This window comes from Microcaecilia unicolor, chromosome 1 (genome assembly GCF_901765095.1).
Source record: "Microcaecilia unicolor chromosome 1, aMicUni1.1, whole genome shotgun sequence".
In the NCBI taxonomy this organism is placed as follows: Eukaryota; Metazoa; Chordata; class Amphibia; order Gymnophiona; family Siphonopidae; genus Microcaecilia; species Microcaecilia unicolor.
Genome location: NC_044031.1, coordinates 665,202,624 through 665,220,698, shown reverse-complemented (window position 1 = coordinate 665,220,698; position 18,075 = coordinate 665,202,624). Strand labels below are relative to the sequence as shown.

Sequence of the window (18,075 nt, the reverse complement as noted above, 5' to 3'; positions counted from 1 at the left end):
CCTGTTCGAAGACAAAAGAGATGAGCAAGATCCGTCGATCCTTAACCTCCGATAATGAATCTTCTAGAAGCTCTTAAATATTCAAAGTATCAATTTCTTGAGAAACTCTATTATCAGTTATTTTTGAAACAGGTAGATAATACAGTTTATTGACCGGTGGGATTGCAGCTTGTGGATATTTAAGAATTTCAACCAGGTATTTTTTGAAAAGGTCAAAAGCCGATATCCCTCTGGCCAACGGAAAGTTTAGCATTCTTAAATTCAGTCTTCTATTGAAGTTTTCAAATTGTTCTATTTTGCGAGCAATCATAATTTTGTCTTTAATCAACATCTCCGTAGTAGATTTTAAAGTTTGATGTTCAACTTGAATTTTTGTTACTCGAGTCAACATGTCTTGCTTTACATCTTCAAGGGCTAAGGTAAGAGAGTCTACTTTATTTACCAGTATAGTAGTTTCCTGCGATACTTTTGTGACTGTAGTCGTTAAATTTTGTAATATAGTCCAAATAGACTGCAAAGTTACCTCCCTGGGAGCTTCCATATCTGCTTCCATGATTGTATCGCCTGTGTTCTGAGGTGAGGAGCTGCCGATCAAGGCTAAACCGCTACCGACTTCTGGTGCTGTTAGCCATTGTATCTCATCTCGAGAAGACGCAGGGCAGGGAGGTGTAGCGGATTCGGGCAGAGAGAGTGAAATCTCATTCCCAAGCAAGGCTGTCGCTCCTCCGGCAGCCTGAACAGCGGGACTCAACGCTCCAATATTAGTCCGGAGGTCGGAAGCATAGCGAAGAATCGTCTGTTGGATTGGCGACGAGGTTCTTGCCGGCGGCAGCACGGCCTTCACTACGGCCTTTCTTTTAGAATGCAGCATTATTTCTTGAGGTAAAGCAGTAAGGTTGCAAATGAAGGCTCCAGTCCTCACAGACGCTCTCGCCTGCACTCCGACTCAGGTCGCCATCTTAACTCCGCCCCCGTAACAGATAAATTTATCCAAACAGTGGGTTTAACTTCTAGGCTTAAATTAATACATTTTGTTCATATTATCTCAACTTGTACAACTGAAAAATATCTATTTTCTGGTGGGAATTTTCCAGCTGAACACTTAGGAGCCCTTTTGCTAAATTGTACTGAACTGCTAATGTGTGCTTAACGTGGGTAAAAGGCCTAAAGCACAGCGCGTTAAAGCATTTTGCATTAGTTTTGCCGTTAGTGTGGAATAATCGTGTGTTATTTTTAAAAAATTATTGGGCCTACCATGGGCAGAGAATGGGTGTGGAAGAGTTATAACAAGCTAGCGTGTTTGCACTAGCTGGTTCATGATGGCTTAATGCAGAAGCCCTTAGCCTTAATTTTTGTACAATTTATTTTAAAAATGTATACACTGCCTAATAACTAGGTGGCTTGGAATAAACACACATATAAATAAAAGCAAACTCATAAACAAACAATTAAAATCAACTTCAGACAAATACTACTGCTCTTCACTTGTAAAAAATAATAACTGGTTGCCCTCATCTAAACGCATTGACAAAAAGTTGTGTTTTTTAACAATTTTTTTTTTGAACTGTGGCACATTCTGACATAAATGAATTTGTCCAGAAGGGTATTCTACAATTGAACACTAGCTAAAGAAAATGCCAAAGCTCTAAGTCATCCTGCATTACTTATGCATAGTGAGCGGACACAGAAAAAAGATTTTTGAAAGAGGATCTTCATATGTTATGCCATAAGTGCTGCAGATCCAACATGTCTTAAGCAACACTTTGCAAATCGTCATCGATCCATCATTTTAACTTTTTTTTTTAACTTATTTCAAATGTAGAATAAATAAAGCTATGTAGCTTCCAGCAACAGTCAGAACCTCTGCCGACATGGCCAGGTTTTCTTCTTCAGGAATGCATAAGTAATGCAGGATGACTTAGAATGAGATGATAGAAAAAGTGTTTAAATTGCTGCAATTATATTGTGTAATTTTAAGTGTCACTGCACGTCGTAAGTTTTGTCCTATATATTGGAAGCTCTAGTGTTGGCATACCAGGCTTGCAATACAAAATCTAGCGATAGCTGCATAGCCAGTTTCAATCACAGTTAGCATAGCAGGGTTTAAAAAAGGTTTGGGTCTCTTCCTAAAGGAAAAGTCCATAGACCATTATTAAAATGAACTTGGGGAAAATCCACTGCTTATTTCTAGGATAAGCAGCATAAAATGTATTGTACTTTTTGGGATCTTGCCAGATACTTGTGACCTGGACAGGCCGCTGTTGGAAACAGGACGCTGGGCTTGATCTACCTTCGGTCTGTCCCACTATGGCATTACTTATGTACTTATATTGTCAACCAATGTAGTTATTTTAACACTGGGATAACACGGGTGAACTAAGAGGCCTCAACTATAAGCCTCACTGCTGCATTTTGAACCAACTGCAGCATCTTGCATTTTAATGCTAACATTAGCACATGGCCTGAAAATAAAATAGGGAAAGGGAATGGGACTTGATATACTGCCTTTCTGTGGTTAGTGCAACTACATTCAAAGCGGTTTACATAATATATACAGATACTTATTTGTACCTGGGGCAATGGAGAGTTAAATAACTTGCCCAGAGTCACAAGGAGCTGCAGTGGGAATCGAACCCAGTTCCCCAGGATCAAAGTCCACTGCACTAAACACTAGGCTACTCCTCCACTCCATAATGGGAAAGGGCTGAATATGGCCATACTAGAAATGGGTTTAGCACATGGGAAAGCCCTGCGTTAGGATGTGCTAAGCCCATTTACTAGCACACTTTAGTAAACGTGCTCCACAATGCAGTTAGTACCCAATGCAAATGGCATAAAATATTTGAGTCCAAGATGGACTTTGTTGAGCAGCACTAAGGAGGATGAATATTCCCAGGTGTTAGGGATGGGAACTTGCCCTTGCTGCAGTGTTCACTAACAAGGGATTTGCTGTGTTTTTTTCCCTCAAAAGTAAAAGAGGGGGACTTCTGTAAGTTTAAGAGGCGTTAGGGGAAGAAGAAGGAGGAGGAAGAGTTAGCGGGAAATTTCCTGTTGCTTTACTCAGGAAGCTGGAGAAGTGGATTTTAGAGTAACATAGTAAATGATGGTGGAGAAAGCCAATGTTACCCACCTAGTCTGCCCAGGATAGTTGGTGGGATTGCAACTGCTGCACAGTGAAGGTTACTTTCCCTATGCTTGTGTTGTTGGGATTTTACCTGCAGTGCAGTGCATTGCTGGGGTTGTACCTGCCACGCAGTGCAGGTTATTTTCCCCACAATTTTGTGGAAGTGCAAAAGTAATGAGATAGCTGAAGTGATCTATTGTCGTGCCTTTTAGGAATACACTGTGTATATCCCACTGTTTTTTTTTTTAATTCTTGCAACATTCTTGCACCACCTCTTTCAGGAGGGCATTTCAGACACTCACTACCAATTCTGTGAAAAAATATTTGCCAATATTGTTCTTGACTCCACCTCCCTGTAGGATCACATCATGTCCTCTAGTTCTAGGGCTTTTGCTCAATCTAAGTGGATGTAATAAGGTAAAAACAGACTGTAGAAATCTAGACTTGTTTTCCCATGTAGTTTGTCAGACTTGCCTACTGTTAATGCAGATTTATTTTTTTGTGTGTGTGTGTGTGTGGGGGGGGGGGGGTCACTGAACTTCTCTTTTAGCTTGAAATAAACATTTAAGAGTGTGGGCTAACTTTTGTGTGTGGACTAAAGGGCTGATGCAGAAAGCAACTGTTGGCTTAACCACAGAATTACCACGAGTTGAACGCAGGTTGTATACACCTAGCAATGCAGAGTGGAATTGTCTGCAGGTGTTAGCTTGTGTAGGAAGACAGCACAGGCTGTATTAAAATGTATGCTAACAAGCTAATTAACATATTCTGTGCAATGCTAAGAGTACACCACCCCACTTTTGATACATGCACAACACAAGATTTTTTTTCTCCAGGTCCGAAGCTAAGTGGAAGGTTTTGCAGAGAGGATTTCTTGTCAATTTTTCCACACTTAACAGAGAAAAATATAGGCAGATAATACGGCCTTTCCAGTCTGCCCATACATGCCACCTACTTTCCCTATCACTCCCTATGTACTTGTCCCAAACTCCCTTGAATTAGTATTCTGTTTTTGTCTCCACCAATTCCATCGGAAGGCCATTCCATGAATTCACCACTCTTTCTGTGAAGAAGTATTTCCTCAGGTTACTTCTGAGTCTATCCCCTTTCCTCTTCATCCTATGCCCCCTCGTTCTGGAGCTTCCTTTCAATTGAAAGAGACTTGTCTCCTGTGCATTTATGCCACATATATATTTAAAATGTCTTTATCATATCTCGCCTTTCCTCCAAAGTATATATATTGAGATCTTTAAGTTTGTCCCCATGCACTTTATGACAAAGACCACTGACCATTTTAGTAGCCGCCCTTTGGAGCAACTCCATCCTATCTATATCTTTTTAAAGGTGCAGCTTGCAAGTGGAAGGAAGCCCTTGTAAGATTTAAATGCGGATGGTAAGCAAGAGACATGTGAGCAAAACCAAAACAGCGTCAGCATGCATCAGCGCCTGATCTTCTGCGCTTAAATATGAGCCTTTCAAAAATATTTAGGCACAGAAGAACAGGTGCCGATGTGTGCTGAGACTTTCAGTTTTGGTTCGGACACGAGCACAAGAAGATGAGCTTACCACAAAAACTTGTGAACGTGCATCCAGCATACTATCCCCATTTGATGTAGGATTTCTGTGCATAAAATTGCCTATAATTAACTTAGCACATTCCATGGTATTAGGCTCATATTAGAAGCCATGCACTTGGTCATCTGTGCTCAACTTTATTAGGAGCCTTTCTGCATCAGCTTCTGAGGGGGTGATCCCTTAGGGCCTCAATGCTATAAGTGCTCTCCATTCAGTGATCCATATTCCCAGACACTAGTGTTTTTAAGTTCTCAGTCTCTGAAGGAGGATCCACAGTCTCATTTGTTCTGCAAAAAGAGTGTAATTCTCATCCCAGATCAGTCTTAAGAGGGGTATTTACTTAAAATAATTTGTTTTAGAACATAAGAGTAGCCATATTGGGTCAGACCAATGGTCCATCTAGCCCAGTATCTTGTTTTCCAAACAGTGGCCAAGCCAGGTCACAAGTACCTGCCAGAAACCCAAATTGCAGCAACACTCCATACTACAAATCCCAGGGCAAGCAGTTGCTTCCCATGTCTGTCTCAATAGCAGACTATTGACTTTTCCTCCAGGAATTTGTCCAAAACTTTTTAAAAACCCAGATACGCTAACCACTGTTACCATATCCTCTGGCAAAGAGTTCCAGAGTTTATTCGTTGAGTGAAAAATATTTCCTTCTATTTGTTTTAAAAGTATTTCCATGTAACTTCCTCGAGTGCCCCCTAGTATTTGTACTTTTCGAAAGAGTGAAAAATTGATGCTACATCACTCAGGAATGGAGTAGAGGAGTAGCCTAGTGGTTAGTGCAGTGGACTTTGATCCTGGGGAACTGAGTTCAATTCCCACTGCAGCTCCTTGTGACTCTGGGCAAGTCACCTAACCCTCCATTGCCCCTGGTACAAAATAAGTACCTGAATATATGTAAACCGCTTTGGATGACGTTGCAAAAACCTCAGAAAAGTGGTATATCAAGTCCCATTTCCCTTTCCCTCATCTGTCGCTTTTCCAGTAATCACTGGGGGGGGGGGGGGGGGGCTGTTAAAAAAAATAATTCACATTCGCTACTGCTACAGGATAACTCAAATCCCAGCCAGATAGGGGTTTTGAATCAATTGATTAACTTATTTCTAGGGCTGTTTTTAGCTCTATGTTATTCCCTAAATTTTAAAGTACCCTTCTTGTAAAATAAGATGTTAATACACCCCATTTTAAACAGGTCTGTTCTTAAATCCACTTATCCATACTTTACTTCTATTCATGTTACATCTGCATGGAGATTTGATAAGGATCAGGACAGCTGTGCTGTAGTTTACTTAAGACTCATTAAAGATTTTGAAAGTACCTTCCACTTAGCCGCACCCTGTATTAAACACAAAAGCCACTTAGGAATGAAACAAGAAGAATCTCAGTGATTTATGTTTGCTTTAACTGACCATTTAATTGTCTAATGTCAGATTGTTTAAATAAATTTTTTCAAAGTCCTGCGTAATCCATTTTACTGAAAGGCAGGTACTTCATAGCAATTGTGCTTAAGTCATGATATAAAAGTTACTTTATATAGTATTTCTTAGTCCTGCAACCATTACATCACTCCACATCACCACCTTTACATACTTAGTTGCTATCATGCATTGCCTGTTGGATTACAGGTCCCAGTTTAGTAGGGTTTACAAGTGTACCTCTGTTTTTCAAGTTTTAACTTGCATCTCTTTTTGCTTGTGTATATATAGGTACTTTCATGATTCCATATAACACAGCTCCATATAATATGGGATTGCATCCACATGGTCAAAGGTGTGGATGGAGCCCCTCCTTTTCTTTTTCCCGATTACTTTTTACTCTTTGGTCCCTAAATATGATGGATTCATTTATAATACAGTCAAATATCTTGGACCTCAATGTCAGCATTTTATATAAATATATTGACAAATCACTTGTACAAGTTACAGAACAATTAAAGAAACCAGTTAAACTTACTTTGCTTTCCATCTACAAATGATCCTCCCCCTATCCATCAGACACACTTCAAAATAAGATATATATCACCACAGCCCGATCTTCTCAGAGGTCAATACATTTAAAGTGAACTCAGGATGTGCTTCATTAGTGTGCCATGAAACCAGAATTCCTGAAATCAGTTCACTAGCCAGTCACTTCAATTTAGAAGCTGCCTGTAACCTACTGTGTTGTTTTTCTAAGAGAACTGTTTTTTTCACCCCATTTCCAGCTTGAAAATGAACAGATAAAAAAAAGAAATTGTGTCCTTAAGCTGAAAGGAAATATAACAAAAGTGGTATTGTGCTATTGGCAACATTCACTACCAACTGCAGAATCATCAGTTACACGAAATGCTTCTAATTACTTGATGCATGCAATTTTATAGCACTACAGTTACTTGCAAGGATTGAAGGAAAAGAGCAAACGAAATTAATTATTTGTAAGTTTACCTGCATATGTCAAGATTCCTGGACAAAACTCTTAGCCACCAGGAGGAGGGCTTAATCCTGCCAAATCGTTTATCCTAAAAGTAACAGACCTCTAATCCATACTCCACATGGCCTTTTTATCTTAGATTATTTTCTTTCTTGAACGTTTCAGAGTTATGAGAAACAAGGCAAGTATCTCCTGCAGCTGCTGCTTAACCTGAAGAGTGGCCAGGCGCAGCCATGCACACACTGAAAGGCAAAGTTCAGTGAGGCAGGGAAGGAGGAGGCTGGATGGTTGCAGAACTTTATCCTTCTCCTGCTGAAGGGGCTTGGCCCCAGGCCAGGCCCTCACCAAATTAAAACGACTGTCTGATCTCTTTCAGCTTTGATCATGATAAGCATTCTTTGAGGGGAACTCTCGGGCCTCATTGTGATTATTTTTCCTTATTTCATGAATTATTAGATCTTAGGAAAGGAGTAAACAGGTTAGTTTCATAGTTTTAAAGTTTTCTTTCTTCTTTACCCTCCCCACTTCACACACAAACATCTACATCAGGGGTTCCCAGCCCAGTCCTTGGGTCACAGCCACCTAGCTATCAGGTTTACAAGACAGGCCCAATTAATATGCATGACAGAAATCTGCATACAATGGAAGTTTGTTGCACTGGTGGTGTAAGAGTGACTGGGGTTTGCTTCTGCCTTATTTGAACTTGGAGGATGGGTTAAATAAAGGGTGAAAACCCATAGGGTGGGAGGGTTGGCAAAGAAGCACAAGGGGCCTTTTAAAACGTTTTTTAATGCACAGTGTGACAAATCACAATCCTTGATTATTTTGAGAAGATTATCTCATCTACTACTACTACTACTTATCATTTCTGTAGCGCTACAAGGTATATGCAGCGCTGTTCACCATACACAAAAAAAGACAGTCCCTGCTCAAAGAGCTTACAATCTAGATAAGACAGGCAGACAGACAGAATAATTAGGGGTAAGGGAATAAAGAGGTGAGGATGAAAGGATAGGGCAAGTGAGCAGTGGTTATGAGTCAAAAGCAGTGGTAAAGAGGTGGGCTTTAAGTTTGGAAACTTGAAAACGGCCAAAGAGGGGGCTAGACATACAGTCTTGGGAAGTCTATTCCAGGCGTGAGGTGCAGCAAGATAAAAGGAATGGAGTTCAAATCATTTTGTAGGACTTCCTCAGTCAATTTTCTTAAATTCATTTTGAGTCTTTAGGCCATGTCCAAGATCCATTTCTCCAATCTGTCTCCCTGGATTTTCCATGCTTGCTGCAACATGAAGACAAAAGTCTTCATGCTGGCATGTAAGTTGGAGTGGAGGAGTGGCCTAGTGGTTAGAGCACCAGTCTTGAATTCCAGAGGTGTTCAAATCCCACTACTGCCCCTTGTGATCTTGGGCAAGTCACTTAACCCTCCATTGCCTCAGGTACAAGCTTAGATTGTGAGCCCACCTGGGATAGAGAAATATCCAGTGTACCTGAATGTAACTCACCTTGAGCTTCTACTGAAAAAGGTGTGAGCAAAATTCAAATAATAATAATGAAAGTTATGGAGCATATGAATACTTATGAGAAGTAACTGAATATGAATATTTATGAAAGGCTATGACCTACTGCTTCTTTGTTGACCCTTATTTCTATATAGTCAAGTGGACTAGCACAACCACCACAATACTTTTGCAGAAAAATGCTTCAGGTAGCAGAGGTTGATGCCTTAATTAGCATCACTACTCACAAGTTCCAAATTTATACCTGTATTTAACTTTGAACTCATATTTTGGAAAGGGAGTTAGCCAAATCTAGAAGACAAACCCAAGCTTCTGCAAAGCCAACCATTCTTCTGTGAGTGCTATGATACTAATTCTATGTGGAGGGGCATTTTTGAAAGGGACGTCTAAAGTTTTGATTTGGATGTCCTTGCAAAACGTTGATCCAGGAGTGGGGAAACCCGTATTTTTGAAACAAGGTGGACGTCCATCTTTCATTTCGAAAATACCGTCAGGGATAGCCAAATCTTTAAATTTGGTCATCCCTAGACATGGATGTTTCTGATTTTTGGCAATTTTTGAAACCAAGGACGTCCATCTCAGAAACGACCAAATGCAAGCCATTTGATCATGGGAGGAGCCAGCATTTGTAGTGCACTGGTCCCCCTGACATGCCAGGACACCAACCGGACACCCTAGGGGGCACTGCAGTGGACTTCATAAATTGCTCCCAGGAACATATCTCCCTTAACTTGTGTGCTGAGCCCCCCCCCCAACCCCCACTACCCACAACTGTACACCACTACCATAGCCCTTACGGGTGAAGGGGGGCACCTAGATGTGGGTACAGTGGGTTTGTGGTAGGTTTTGGAGGGCTCACTGTTTCCTCCACAAACGTAACAGGTGGGGGAGGGATGGGGCAGGGTCCGCCTGTCTGAAGTGTAGTGCACCCACTAAAACTGCTGGCATAGAGGCTGGCACGGCATATTTTTAAAGATGTTTTTTTGAGGGTGGGAGGGGGTTAGTGACCACTGGGTGAGTAATGGGAGGTCATCCCCGATTCTGTCCGGTGTGGTCACCTGGTCATTTCGGGCACCATTTTGTGCCACAGTCATAAGAAAAACAGGTCCAGGTGAAAACGTTGGAAGTGCTCGTCAGGGATGTCCTCCTTTTTTTCCATTATGGGTCAAGGACGTCCAAGTGTTAGGCACTCCCAAGTCCCGCCTTCGCTCCACCTCCAATACGCCCCCTTGAACTTTGGCCATCCCTGCAACGGAGTGCAGTTAGGGACGTCCAAAATCGGCTTTCGATTATACTGATTTGGATGTTTCTGTGAGAAGGACGTCTATCTTCCTATTTGTGTCGAAAGATGGGCGTCCTTCTCTTTCGAAAATGAGCCCGACAGTGTGCCATAAGTTAGCATGAAAACAGAAGATAATGGCAGTTGAGCACCAAAATGGGGGTAAAACGGTAGTTACATGTGTAAGGGCACTTAGGTGCTATTCTGTAACTGGATACCTATGTGTTTTTGTGCATAACTGCAAAGAAGGCGTTCCCATGGGAGGGGCATGGGTGGATCATGGGCATTCCCACAATTTAGCATGTACTTTACAGAATACTTGCATTTATGCATGGCCATTAACACCAGCCATAGACACGGATGCTAATATTCTATAACAGATTTGGGGTCAGACCAATGGTCCATGTAGCCCAGGATCCTGCTTCCAACAGTAGCCAATCCAGGTCACAAGTACCTAGCAGAAACCCAATTAGCAGCAACATTTCATGTGACTAATCCTGGGGCAAGCAGTGGCTTCCCCATGTCCATCTAAATAACAGACTATGGAATTTTTTCCTCCAGGAACTTGTCCAAACCTTTTTTTTAACCCAGATACACTAACCGCTGTTACCACATCCTCTGGCAATGAGTTCCAGAGCTTAACTATTCATTGAGTGAAAAAATATTTCCTTCTATTTGTTTTAAAAGTATTTCCATGTAACTTCATTGAGTGTCCCCTACTCTTTGTACTTTTTGAAAGAGTAAAAAAAATCGATTCACTTCCACTCGTTCTACACCACTCAGGATTTTGTAGACCTCAACCATATCCCCTTCTGTCTCTTTGCCAAGCTGAAGAGCCCTAACCTCTTTAGCCTTTCCTCATATGAGAGGAGTTCCATCCCCTTTATCATTTTGGTTGCTCTTCTTTGAAACTTTTCTAATTTCGCTATATCTTTTTTAAGATACAGTGATCAGAACTGAACGCGGTTCTCAAGGCAAGGTCGCACCATAGAGCGATAGAGGCATTATAGTATTTTCGGTCCTATTCACCATCCTTTTTCTAATAATTCCTAGCATCTTGTTTTTTGTTTGGCCACCGCTGCATACTGGGCAGAAGATTTCAGCATATTATCTGCAGTGACACCTAGATCTTTTTCTTGGGTGCTGACCCCCAAGGTGGACCCTAGCATCAAGTAACTATGATTCGGATTATTTTTTCCAATGTGCATCACTTTGCATTTGTCCACATTAAATTTCATCTGCCATTTGGATGCCCAGTCTTCCAATTTACTATGGTCTTCCTGCAATTTTTCACAGTCTGCATGTATTTTAACAACCTTGAATAGTTTTGTGTTATCTGTAAATGTAATCAGTTCAGCGCCCAGATTTTAGGCTCCTAAGTTTTAGTTCCCTTTATTAAATTAACCCTGATGAGGATAACTTTAAAAAGGGGAACCTAGTTAAAACACCATTTAAGGCACCTATGTGAAGCCTATTTTATCAAGGTAAGTAAGCACCTATGAGTCTTTATAAAATAATACTGCAAATGGCAGGGTGGACAATTATATGAGCCCTGAGCTGGTATAAATATCTGTGTTAATATTTGCCAAGTTTGCATGCAAATTATAGTATTTTTCTGATCATAAGCACATAATAGCCATACTGAGTCAGACCAATGATCCATCTAGCCCAGTATCCTGTTTCCAAAAGTGGTCAATCCAGGTCACAAGAACCTGACAAAAGCCCAAATAGTATGCTACTGATCCTAGGGCAAGCAGTGGCTTCCCAAACTTGACTCCATTTGCCGGGAATCAAACCCAGGCCTTCTGGGAGATAGGTGAGAATTCTACCAAGGAACCAGCAGTGCATGTCATGCCACTCTGCCCATGCTCCATCCAAATTCACTCCTGTGTATACTTACCAGCAAAGTATACAGTCAGTATTTGCAGTAGCCTAGTGGTTAGTGCAGTGGACTTTGAATCTGGGGAACTTGGTTTGATTCCCACTGCAGCTCCTTGTGACTCTGGGCAAGTCATTTAACCCTCCATTGCAGCAGGTACAAATAAGTACCTATATATACTAGGTAAACCACTTTGAATGTAGTTGCAAAAAAAACACAGAAAGGTGGTATAGCAAGTCCCATTTCCCTATAAGAGGTCATTTATACACACATATTTATTTATTTTTATTTTTTGTTACATTTGTACCCTGTGCTTTCACACTCATGGCAGGCTCAATGCGGCAGGCAATGGAGGGATTAAGTGACTTGGCCAGAGTCACAAGGAGCTGCCTGTGCTGGGAATCAAACTCAGTTCCTCAGGACCAAAGTCCACCACCCTAACCACTAGGCCACTCCTCCACTCATATGGCCACATCTGTACATAAATGACTAAAATACACCACAATGGGCTTGTACTTTACCACTTAAAAGTATGTGCCCAATTATAAAATTACTCTCCATATATATACTTGTCTGTCTGAATTAATTTTATGATACAAGAAATTACACAAGGACTCCTTTTGTGAAGCATTCTAATAAAAGTTCTCAATAACTAAGTCATGGCAACAGTGAAAAATCATGGTGGATCTGACCCTCCAGCTACTCCAAAACATTGGTGCCCTCCTCCAAAATCATATATTTTATTGGGGGGGGGGGGGCTACCTTTGATGTTGTATTGACAGACTATCAGAAAATAATAATGAGGCTGCACCAGATTGCCACTTCTAATACCAGGTAGTTGCTTACTGGGAAGTTCACCCATGGTTAAAGACTTTCTCCAAAAACAAGAACTACCCTCCAGGGGTATCACACAGACCAAACAAAAAGTCTCGCACCAAAAGGTGCCAACAAATCCTTTATTGAATAGAAAGGATTTGTTGGCACCTTTTGGTATGAGATTGTTTGTTTGGTCACCTCCACTGTTGTGTTTGGTCTAAAGGCTTTCTCCTGCAGGGACATGACAAGAGCATAAGAAAACCTATGCTGAGTCAGATCAAGTTTCATTGAGCCCAGTCTAAGCTCACACATATCCAGCAAATCCCAAACTGTAGATCTGTTTCTTAGAGCTCATTTCTAGGGATGAGCAATGGCTCTCTGAAGTCAACCTGGTAATAAATTTTGTGGACTTTTCCGCCAGGAACTTGACCAAACTTGTTTGGAACTTTTGGCAACAGGTTCCACAACTTGATAATGTGTTTTCTGGGAAAAAAAACAACAACAACAACAACTTTATGCAATTTGCTGTTCATTAGTTTCATGAAGTGTCCTCTTTTAAACTTATGTAGTTTAGGGCTCTAATACAAAAAATACCGAATCCCAACCCTTCAATACTGGACTGCTATTATGTCAGCTGTATTATTTATTTATTATATTTGTATCTCGCACTTTCCCCACTAAAAGCAGGCTCAATGCGGCTTACATAGTAATAGGTAACACAGAATTTTGTTATGTAAAGTAGGAAATTAAGTATAACATAATAATAGGATGGATGGGTAGTAATAGGATGGCTAGGTAGGTAGAGACAGGTGATAGAGAGAGGAAGGTAAGGTGGGAGATAGGGTCTGGGTCAATGTCGTTTTCTCTTCAGTATATGTAAGGTAGATGGGTTCAAGAGATTAATCTGGGTCTTGTGGGTAGGCTTGTTTGAATAGATGGGTTTTTAGTGCTTGTCTAAATGGTAGGTGGTCATGGATTGCTCGGATAGGTCTAGGGAGAGCGTTCCATAGACGGCTGCCCAGAAATTGGATCCATAATAAGTTTTGTACTTGAGACCTTTACAGCTGGGGTAGTGCAGGTTGAGGTACTTTCGTGAGGATACAGACATGTTTCTTGCTGGAAGGTCGATCAGATTTATCATATAGTTTGGAGATTCTCCGTGTATTATCTTGTGGATTAAAGTCTGGGCTTTGAAATTGATACGTTCTTTGATTGGGAGCCAGTGCAGTCTTGCACGGAGAGGAGTTGCACTCTCAAAACATGATCTGCCAAAGATGAGTCTTGCTGCTGTATTTTGGGCGGTCTGAAGTTTTTTTAGGATATAGGCTTTGCAGCCTAAGAAAATACTGTTGCAATAATCAGCATGGGTAAGTAACGAGGATTGCACTAAATTCTGGAATGTTTTCTGGGGTAGATATGGTTTTACGCATTTCAATATCCACATCATTGTGAACATTTTCTTTGTGGTGGATGTGGCGTGATTGTCGAGGGAGAGGTGGCTGTCTAGTGTCACTCCAAGGATTTTCAGGTTTTCAGAAATGGGGATTGTAGTGTCAGAGATGGTGAGATTAGATGGGGGGATTGCGGAGTGCTGAGATGAAAGGATTAGGCACTGTGTTGTACACATCTATTCTGCATCCACAGAACAGTGCACACAGAGCAGAACTAGGAGATTTCCGAGCAGATCTCACCATACAGAAAGAACATTCTGATTCTGGTGTCATCTCAATAACATCATCGTAAACCAAAATAATTCTAAAATCTGACATATACTAAACTGAAAATAAAATTATGTTTTCTACCCTTGTGTTTGGGCTTTCCTCTGTGTGTTCTCTTAACTATATTTGCAGGGTCTTCTCTCTATTTCTCATTTCTCTTCTCCATTTCTGTATTCTTCACTTTCTCCCATACATCTATCTCTGATTTTTCACTTTCAGCTCTTTCCATTATTATTTTTTAATTTGCTTTTCAAAATACAATCCGTCAAACTTTAGTTGGAATAAGAAATAACAGAAAATACAGAAAACAAAAATTAGCTAAATCAGAATGTATTACAAGGAATATAGGCTTTTTTCTATGTAATATAATAGCCCACAAAAAGGAAGGAATCCAGAAACCACAAAAAAAAGAGAAGATAACTAAAAAGAAAAGGGAGAATAAATAAGGAGATGAAAATTCCACCCCCCCCCCCAAAAAAAAAATGTTAAATCCCATAAGAGTCCATAATTAAACCCTTACATTATGCATGCTTAGAATCTAGAAAAAAACCTAAGCTGAGAAGGTAAAAGAACAAATTAGTAGTATTATCCAAAGAAAAACTAAGCTATATATTTCATTGGGATCAGCCCGAGACGGCCAATTGGATAAATTGCAGATCTGTATGACTGAAAATTGGATGATGTCAAATAAGTTGCAATTGAATGAGACTAAAACCAAATTCTTGTGGATTCGTAGAGGTAATTGTCGGTTTTCTCGTCCATCTTTATCATGGCAAGGGTCTAATACTTATTTTATTTGTTGCATTTGTATCTCACATTTTCCCACCTATTTACAGGCTCAATGTGGCTTACATAGTACCGTGATGGCGATCGCCAATTCCGCTAAGAGAAATACAGACTGGTCAAGTGTTAATGATCATAGATGACGGAGTATGTAAGAATTCAGGAGAGAGAGATTAGTTTTGTCCACTTCTGGTAGTAGTTTCGATTGTGTTGGAGGGTTCAGGTGTTTAGGTTGGATCATTCTGGTATGCCTTTGTGAACAGGTTGGTTTTTAGCGATTTCCGGAAGTTTGTTAGGTCGTGCATTGTTTTCATGACGTTTGGAAGTGCATTCCATATGCGTGCTTATATAAGAGAAGCTGGATGCATATGTTGCTTTATATTTTAGTCCTTTGCAGCTGGGATAGTGGAGATTTAGATATGTGCGTGCTGACCTTTTTGTGTTTCTGGTTGGTAGGTCTATGTTGCGTTCTCGAGGGCCTTGGCATCCTGTCAGGTCCTCGAGGCAGGACTGGAGTTCGTGAGCCCTTGGGCCACTGTCGAGGAGCGGCAGGCAAGACCACCTTGGAACTGGATACCCCGAAGAGCAGTACTGGAACTCTGGACTGGAGTAGAACAAGGCAGGCAACTAGAACAGATGAGACAGAAACAGCTTCACCTGCACCTAGCCACCGTTCCTCCGGAGTTGAGCTCCGAAGTGCAGGCGGCCGGCAGGACTTGCAGGATAAGGCAGGAACTGAAGATCCAGAGGACCCACCCTGGGTCTGGGATACACGAGGGCAACAGGGCACGGAACTAGACTCAGACAGTGTGCTGCTGCACAGCCACTAGCAAGACCCAGAAGACAGACCTAGGAACACAAGGCATACAGAAGCCTAGCAGGAGCAAGGACTAGGGCAGCATACACACTAGGCAGAACGGGGATCCGGGAATACCCGCAGGGTAAACCCTCTAGCTAGGTGGAGACAGGATACAGGAATAACCACCCAGGAAATACACACTAGCTAGACAGATACAAGATTCAGGATATACACTCAGGATATACAAGCAGGGTAGGCACACCGGCTAGGCAAGGCAGGACTTAGGGTAAAGAGAGAAAACCAGGAAGAACAGGCCATGGGTCTTGGGCTGGCAGCAGAGCAAACAGAGTAACCAGGAATAACAGGCCAAGGGTCTTTGGGGCAGACAGGAGAACAGACAGAGTAAACCAGGACAAAGGCTTCACCCCAACCCATGGTAAGCCAGGGACAGAGGCTTCACCCCAAACCCAGGGTAAGCCAGGAACAGAGGCTTCACCCCAAACCCAAGGTAAGCCAGGAACAGAGGCTTCACCCCAAACCCAGGGTAAGCCAGGAAGGACCCGCAGTCCACAGACAGACAGTGGCAGGGAAGACCTCCCACGGAAGGACAACAGAGACACAAACACAGAAAGAAGCTGGGCTGGAACCCAGAGAGAGGCTAAGCAGTAGTGCAGCAGACACTTACTAACCTGACCTAAGAGCATAACACTTATCCAAAGGCGCTGACTGCAAGCACAGCACTTCCTTATGAAGGCTCTCACTGATGAGTCACCAGCAGTAGGGCAGAAGCAGGAAGTACACAGACCCCAAAGAGAGGCTTGACACACATAGGAAGTGAGCCCACAGGAAAGACAAGCAGGAGCCATCTTGGAAGCTGGCACAGAGCCGGTGGCAGCCATCTTAGATGCTGGCTCCCTAGAGAGGCATAGCCCACACAGGTGAGGTCTAGTGAAGCAATCAGCACAGAGACTAGAGACAAGACAAACACAAACACAGACACAGACAGAAGCCATCAGAGCTGCTGACCCCCAGAAAGAAGGTAAGGCTGAGGGTGGTCACGGCCACAGACGTGATAGTCTATAAGGTCTGCCATGTAGACCGGGGCCTCGCTGTGAATGATTTTATGAACCAGGGTGCAGATTTTGAACGCAATTCGTTCTTTGATTGGGAGCCAATGTAGTTTTTCTCGTAAGGGTATAGTGGCGAAAGACCAAGTATGTAGTCTGGGAGTTTTACTAGATGCTGGTTTAACTTTTTTTTTTTTTACTTTAATTTTTATTGTAAACAAACCAACAATAATAATACAACCTCCAGGCACCATTTACCAATTAACATAAAGATTGCTATCCAGCAGAATCTGGGGCCTCAAACTCCAAAGTCTTTTGCAGCAAATCAGGATCCCGACCAAGGGGTTCGTTCTTTGCACTTCCAGCCAAATTTGAATCTCCTTTCCTAAATGCTGTCGCTGCTGGGCATGGAGGCACTTCGAAGCTGAGGGGGGAGACAAGATATTTCATTTCCCCACAGAGGTTCCTCTTCTCCGGTTACCTCTGCTATGGGACCTACCCCCCTTATTCCTGGCTGGGGGCCTCCGGTGAGGAAACGCTCCAGAGTTGGCTGAATCGGCTACGAGGATGAGGAAGGCGGGAATCCCACTCTCGTCAATCCTTTCCTTTTCATATGTGGCATTGGAACAGAGGTATTCAGAATTTCAGTAGCAAAAGGTATCAACGTTCTGAAGAGCGTCTCACAACACATCCGAGTGCACCGCCAGCTTGACACACTTAACTTCCTCGCTTACTCTTATAACCTGTTGTGGAACAAGGTTCCTCCCTCTGGGACTCTTTTATCAAGCAGTGCGGCATTGCCGACGAAGCCCATTACCGCACCGTGAACCACTAGTGTGGCTTGATGAAAGAGGCCCTCTGTGAGATCTATTAATGATCTTTTACGATTTCATAAGGCTATTAAAACTCATTTTAATCTAGCTATCTGATGAGTTGAAATGGAAATTGACAAGCTGAAATGGTTGCTTAATTTAATTTTGTTATATGCTGTGTTTTATTATATCGTGAATGTAATTCTTTAACTCGTTCTGGGTGTTGTTGGGAGGGCAGGCTAAATAATGGAATAAACAAATAACACCTGCTCCAATAGTCAACAATTCTAAA

General features: G+C 41.9%; 1 protein-coding gene across 5 annotated transcripts in view; it reads right to left on the bottom strand.

Moving 5' to 3' along the window:
* Positions 1–18,075, bottom strand: part of STRA6 (stimulated by retinoic acid 6) — a 206,980-nt gene that overhangs the window by 179,656 nt on the left and 9,249 nt on the right. For 2 of the 5 annotated variants that reach the window (XM_030187029.1, XM_030187063.1), the window contains exon 1: positions 7,129–7,368. The exons of 2 other annotated variants lie outside the window; for them this stretch is intronic. The gene's annotated coding sequence lies outside the window, so the exon portion shown is untranslated. Of the gene's footprint in view, positions 1–6,658; positions 6,720–7,128; positions 7,369–18,075 lie in introns of those variants that run through there. One more of the 5 variants, XM_030187056.1, reaches the window with a different exon arrangement.